Raw genomic sequence first — 7221 nt, 5'->3', positions numbered from 1 at the left:
GAAGGTGATGATGGGGATGGGGATGATGATTGAGCCGACGTAGGTGAAACAATGGTCTCTGGCTCCTCTATCTTCTCTCTACTCTCAACGTGATACTCACGTCCACTCCTCAAGGCCATAACTGATTTAGCCTGCTGCTGTGTCTCAGTATGAAATAGGCCTCCAGTCATCTGGTCCTTACCCTTCGGGTTCATGACAGCCTGACTCGGCAATGTACCCTCGGGTCTCCTACTAATAGCCTCAGCTAACTGTCCCATTTGCGACTCTAACTTCGCAATGGACTGCGTATGTGAGCTCAAAATCTGGCTACACTTCTCGAAGGCATTCTGATTAGAGGTTTTCACCTCTTGGAATGCCTGGAGAAGTCTCTCCTCAAAAGATGTCTGCGGGGCAGACTCCTGCTGAATCGGGGAAGGAACTGAAGAAGAAGAAGACTGAGCATAGTTCGGTCTTTGAAATGGCTGAGTAAAAGATGGCTGCCGAACTGGCTGAGAGGAAGAAGGCATCTGTATAGAAGACTGTGGATTCTTCCATGAAAAATTGGGATGGTTACGCCAACCCGGATTATATGTCGATGAAAATGGGTTATTTGGCGGTCTGACGTAACCCTGAGCTGCCTGAACTTGTTCTTGAACAAATTCAGGGTACTGAGCTGCTGAAGGGCACTCAGTGATCTCGTGTGCCGGACTGGCACAAAGAGTACACACCTGCTGTGTAGTGGATGGTCCTGAGAGAAGCTGGTCCAGCTTTTGAGCAATCATGTCTACTTTACACTGTAGTGCAGTAGATGGACCAATCTCAAGAACGCCAGCTTTCTTCTGAATGCTGGGTGTGGCTCTATCAGAATGAGAGCTCGAAGCATGGTGGAGTGAATTCTCGGCCAATGTATCAAATAGCCTCCATGCTTCGTCCTCGCTCTTCAGCATGAATGTCCCACCGCATGAAGAGTCGATCATCTGACGATTCTTGTCAGACAATCCATCATAGAAACTCTGCACCAGTTGCCATTTCGGCACCTGATGATGGGGGCATTTCCTGAGGAGATCCTTCATTCTCTCCCAGGTCTCATGAAAGCGCTCACCATCTAGCTCTGAAAAGCTAGTGATGGCTCTACGATATTGGTTCGTGCGACCAATGGGAAAGTATTTCCGAAGAAACTCCTGTTGCAACTGATCCCAGGACTCTATTTCTACAGAATCTAAGGACTTTAGCCAATACTTGGCTTTGTCCTTCAATGAAAAAGGGAATAGAGTCAACCTCAACGCATCATCATCAAAATTCTGTATCTTAACAGTAGAGCAGATTTCGAGGAATTCATCTAAGTGTCGGTAGGGATCCTCATGACTAAGGCCATAAAAGGATGGAAGCATTTGAATAATGCTGGCCTTAATCTCATAATGTGGCGCTCCTACATCGGGTCTCCGAATGCAGGATGCCTGAACATAGTCTGTGGGAATGAAGTATTCCCGCAGAGGGCGTGAAAGAACTGGGGGTGGAGGTGGAGGATCCATGTCAGCCATTGTTGCCGAACTTCGATGAGAATGTAAAATTCTCTCTGGGTTGTCAACAAATGGGTGTAATGGGGTTCCTAGACCTCGTCGACCCTGCATACACTGGTACTAAGACCAGATGTAAGCAAACGACCAACTAAAAAATTTAAACTAGCACAGATACTAAAATGTAACTAAGCAAATAACAGTAACTAAAAACAAACAAATATGCTATATAGCTATGTCAGAATTCTATACTAAATAATTAAATAACAAAGTAAACTATTCTAAAATGCTAAAACAAATAAATACAGGAAATCACAAACTATGTTTTTCTAAAACCCACCTGTCTAATCGCTCCTTGCAGAATGATAATTAAGTGAATCCTAAAAAGAACAATATGTGAATCCTATATTTACTAACTATGTTAATCCTATATTCACTTACTAATCCTACTAACTAAAAAGAAAACAACTAATTAACTAACTAAAACAAAATAATAATAAATTAAACTCTAAGAAATAAAGTAATTAATTCGCCGTTCCCCGGCAACGGCGCCAAAATTTGGTTGATATTTTGGAATACTCTTTTTAAAACAATTATTTTCAATAAAACTTTGGAAAATCGTCAACCAAAAATATAAAAACCGACTTTCCACAAAGTGGTAAGTACGGGTCGATCCTCAGGGAACAGGAATTAAACACAATATTTCTATAAAATTCAATTTATTAATGCCAAATGTCAACCTACAATTACAAAGTTAATACAACTGCAATTAAACACTAAAAGAAAAGTAAACAAGCAATCAGTCTTCTGCTCCACACCAAGGTTATTTCCGTCGTTTCGCCACTTAAAGAATCTTCTCACTTGGACAATATCCCTGGACACTAAATATGTTTTTCAACCTAAAGATGCAGAAAAATACAAAGTTAGTTTTCTATTCGAATAACGAAAACAATAACTAAGACTAGTTCTAATTTTACGAAAATTGTAAAACAAATACTATTTATCAAGCAAAAATTAACTAAAATACTAAATTAATGCTAAAATTACTCAATTTAACTCTACTAATGCTGTATGATGATGATGCAACTCCTAAAATGCAGAAACTACTAAAAACAAATCTAAAAGGCCGAAATTAAGAAAATTACGAAACTGCCCCTAACTAGTGTAAAATAGCATTCTGACAGGTTATCGGAAAACCACTGTTTGACAAGGCAAACGAGGTCCAATTTTCCCGAAATTTGTTCTGTTCTGCAACTGACAGATTAAACAAAATGACAGTTTTTACAGAATTAAAAAACAGTATCTGGAACTCCAGATATACAGATATAAGCGTTTCAAATCTGGGAAAAATCAGGATATCGCCAGTCCTGTAATTTAAAATCCAGAAAAAGCGGTTTTCATAAAACGCTTAAAAATCAGACCAAATCAACTCCGAATGAGCTGAAATTTGGTCTGCAGTTAAATAACACGTCAATATAGTGAATAGAAAAAATAAATTTGGAAAACACAGAGTTTTTTATCAGAAAATAATTCTGTTTCGACAGGGCAAAAATCTAGTTTTTATTTGAGTGCACTATTCACTTTATGAACCTATGGAAACACTATCAAATGCAATCTACACCTAATGCAATCTAAATGACACTGTATAACAGTGTATATGCAGATGATAATTAGGAAAATACTAAATGCACGACGCACAAAACCTACAAGCAATTTATGACTAGAACTAAGTTAACTCACAATGGAAATGCAACTATGCTAAATAATAAAATGCAATCTAACCACTAAGTTAACTAATATCTAACTATCATTCAAAACACAACAAAACACATTTCATACATACTGAATAAATACGCTATACGTACACACACTTCTATACTAAAACTAAATTAGATAAATAAACTCATTAATATAGAAATCAAAGGAAATAATAAAAAATGACTTACTTAACTAAAGAACGAAGGCTAAGGTTAGGATTCACTTGGTTGACTCGATCTAGGATCGGTTTCGACTTCAGTAGGTTCAGTTTGGGTTTGGATGCACTCGGATGGGATTAGGTAGGCTCGGTTTGACTAGGTTGAAAGAGATAGGTTCGAGCTAAGGTTGACTCACTAATTGGATTCGGTTTTGAGTTACCTTAGTCAACTAGGTTCGAATTGACTTAGGCTCAACTAAGTTGGACCCAGCTTAGGGTTTGACTAGGCTCGAATGGGCTAAGGTAAGCTCGGTTGACTCACTAGGTTTAGACTAAGTTTTGACCCGAGTTAGGTCTTTGACTTGGGCTAGGCTAGGCTTTGACTAGACTCAAAGGGGGTGTAGACTAGGGGTTGACTCGACCTAGGCTCGGTTTGACTAGGTTAGGTCTAGACTAAAGTAGTAACCTCCTAATTAAGCTACAATTAATCCAAAGTTCACGATTTTAATGGAGGAGGTTGGAAAAAGGAATGTAATAATTACCAATATTCAAACTTTGAAATGCTTTGGATTCTCAAAAATCGCCCCATTTAAAGAGGGAGTTACACTCCTTAATTGCCTTTAATACCTTTTTGGAAATCTGAAAAGACCAATCTAGAAATCCATGATTTTTGCTTTTCAAGATGGAATTAAAATGCTTTGAATGCTCTATGGAAATCGTGTAACCTAGATTGGAATTTTGGTTTAATTGCAAAACACTTTCCAAAGTTAAGGAGTAACTCCTTCTTTAATACACATTCAAAATTCAAATTTTCCTTAAATGCCTCACACGATTTTTGAAGAATATCCTTTTTCCAAAAGCTTTCCAATTTTCAATTCCTTTAATCACCTCCCTTCTCCAAAAATCGCCAACTTCAATAGGGGCTACTTTCTAAACTAAAAGAATTAAGTCTACCTAGGGAATAAAAAGAATTAAATAAAGAAAACGATTTCCTAGGAGTTAATGCTAACCTAATTCCCAAAACATACTTAATTAACCCCTAAAAACGGCTAGGAAAGAAAACCCTAATACATTGAACCTAGACACCTTCCTAACTCAATTAATGACAATTAAGACTTGCAAAAAAAAATCGACCAAGAGCTCCAGGGGAGCTCTAATGGCTGCCGCCCCACCTTGGGGAAGAAGAAGAACCACACGAAAATAAAAAAAAATAAAATTATAAATTAACAAAAAGCAATAAAACTAAATAACCACTAATTTGATAAAACTAAATTAGAGAATCATACAAAGGACTCCTAATTACACCAATGCTAACAAGAACAGCACTATGCTGGAATTAAAAACATGAAAAAAAAAAAAGAAAACTTGATTTTTATAATTTTCAACAATAGACTCAAAACACAAAAACGAAAAATTGATTAAAACAACTAATTAAATCAATCCTAAAACAATGAAATGACTAACACAACTATATACTGCTGTTAACACCTAAAACACACAGCAACTACACGATTCACCAACATCAACACAAACATTTAACAAAAATACAAAGATCGACTAGAATATCTCTAGCCGAAATTTTTTTTCTTTTTCAAAAATACAATCAAAACAAGACAAGCAGCACCCACAATCAAAATGAATTAAAATAAACTTTTTGGAATAGGATTTTCAACAAAACAACACAATACACATGCTGGACAAAACAAAAATATCAAAACAGAAAAATATTTTTGTAAAAATCAAGAATCGGCTAGAATAAATCTAGCCGATTTTGGATTTTTTTTCTTTTTTTATTAAAACCAAATACAACCAACACAAAAACCGAATAAAGTAAATCAAAATGAACACTTTTTTTATTGGATTTTCTGTAAAACAATATCAAGAACACTTATGACAAACTTGAAGAATCGGCTAGATGAAGATCTAGCCGATTTTTATAAAAAAGATGAAAAATCAATAAAAACTCGATTCCAATGAATCAATCAAATAAATAAACCTAAGCTAACGTGCTGGCCTATGCACGAATGCTATTCTAAGGTTGAAATAAAAAGAAAAACAAGAAACATACAGAAAATAACAAAACAAAAACCACACACACAAATCGGTTTTATCTAGAAGAGAAGGAAGAAGAAGACCTACCTTTTGGAAGATCCGACGACCGGGGGGATGAAGAAAAGCGGACCGTGGCTGGAGGTAGACGTCTTCTACAGTTCAAGGATGCTGTACTTCACCAAAAACGGCACCTATTGCAGCTGCTACACGTTGGAGATCCACCGGTGATGGAATGTGAGCCGATTTGCGATCGGAGGGTGTAGAAAGCCGGATGGAGGTAGGGCCGGCTCACCTTGGTGGTGTGTTGCGCACTCCCGCCCAAGGTTAATGGTCTCCACCTCTGCTACACCTGCAAAAGTACAGAAAAATGGTGAAAAGACAGCAAGGAATAAGAAAGAAATGAAAAGAAACCAAAGAAAGCTTGAAAATATGCTTGAAAATCAAGCATAGGTCGATCTTCAATGGCCAACACTTGGGGAAGATGGAGAGGAAGGAGCTGCTGTTGTAGAGTCACTGTAGGGGGCGTCCAAACACAGCCAAAGACGCCTAGGGTTCTTGAAAAAAAACTATTTATAGTTTTGACATTTTTCAGAAAGAGTGTTAAAAAATAAAATATTGCTAGGCGCCACTTTCTGGGGGGTTTTTAGAAAAACTTTTTGAAATGAGTATGGATAGGTGTGTGGGTTGGGTTTTGGGCTTTCTAAGAGTTGATCCAAGGTCCAATTGACCTAATTGGGTCGGATATGGATCCGATCCACCTCGAAATCCGTGCCCAAACACTGAAATAGCCATAACTCTCTCATTTTAACTCCGATTTTTCTGAAATTCGAACCATAGCCCCTTACTATCAAAACACATCTAAACATGGGTTTAAAACCTTAAACTTGATACAAAACGCATGAAAAACTTGTTTACATGATGTGCATTTCATGCATCATCAAACACTAAATTTTGAAAATTTACCAGCATGAACACTGGATTTAGAAGAATTTACCAGCACGAACATTGGATTTTGAAAATCTACCAACACGAACACTAGATTTAGAAGAATTTACCAGCATGAACCCTGGATTTTGAAAATCTTACCAGCACGAACACTGGATTTTTGAAAATTTACCAGCACGAACACTGGATTTAGAAAATTTTTACCAGCACGAACCCTGGATTTTGAAAATCTTACCAGCACGAACACTAGATTTTTGAAAATTTACCAGCACGAACACTGGATTTAGAAAATTTTTACCAGCACGAACCCTGGATTTTGAAAATCTTTCCAGCACGAGCACTGGATTTTTGAGAATTTACTAATTGATTTTGACAGAAGATTTTCAGTCTTCACCCTCACGACGACTTGGACAACTGTCGGGGTCTCAGGATTTATCCCTTAACCTGAAGGGGAAGTTCAGGTTTATCCCTTAACCTGAAGGGGATGTTTAGGTTTATCCCTTAACCTGAAGGGGAAACTCAGGTTTATCCCTTAACCTGAAGGGAAAACTCAGGTTTATCCCTTAACCTGAAGGTATCCATTAACCTGAAGGGGAAACTCGATGCAAATGCAAATTGATGCAGATGAATGCGAATGTATGCAAATGAATGTGAAATGATGCACATGCATGCAAAATGAGAGATTTGTTTGATCCTGCCTGCATACAGATGTTTTGAAAATAATTTTCAAAATAATGCCCCAGTGTAACTGGGAAAGAAGAATTTGACCATTATTGAAGAAAATATATTGAGGAATTACAAAGGATGGAATAG

General features: G+C 37.3%; 1 non-coding gene across 1 annotated transcript; it reads left to right on the top strand.

The window, feature by feature from the left end:
• Nucleotides 1-1014: 1014 nt before the first annotated feature.
• On the top strand, nt 1015-1117 carry LOC149832416 (small nucleolar RNA R71). Its single transcript, XR_016433445.1, has one exon. It is a non-coding gene; the product is annotated as a small nucleolar RNA R71 (small nucleolar RNA).
• The last annotated feature ends 6104 nt before the right edge of the window (nt 1118-7221 follow it).

The sequence above is a fragment of the Nuphar pumila genome, chromosome 7 (genome assembly GCF_984573655.1).
Source record: "Nuphar pumila chromosome 7, dmNupPumi1.hap1.1, whole genome shotgun sequence".
Lineage (NCBI taxonomy): Eukaryota > Viridiplantae > Streptophyta > Magnoliopsida > Nymphaeales > Nymphaeaceae > Nuphar > Nuphar pumila.
This window is presented reverse-complemented; position numbering and strand designations above follow the sequence as displayed.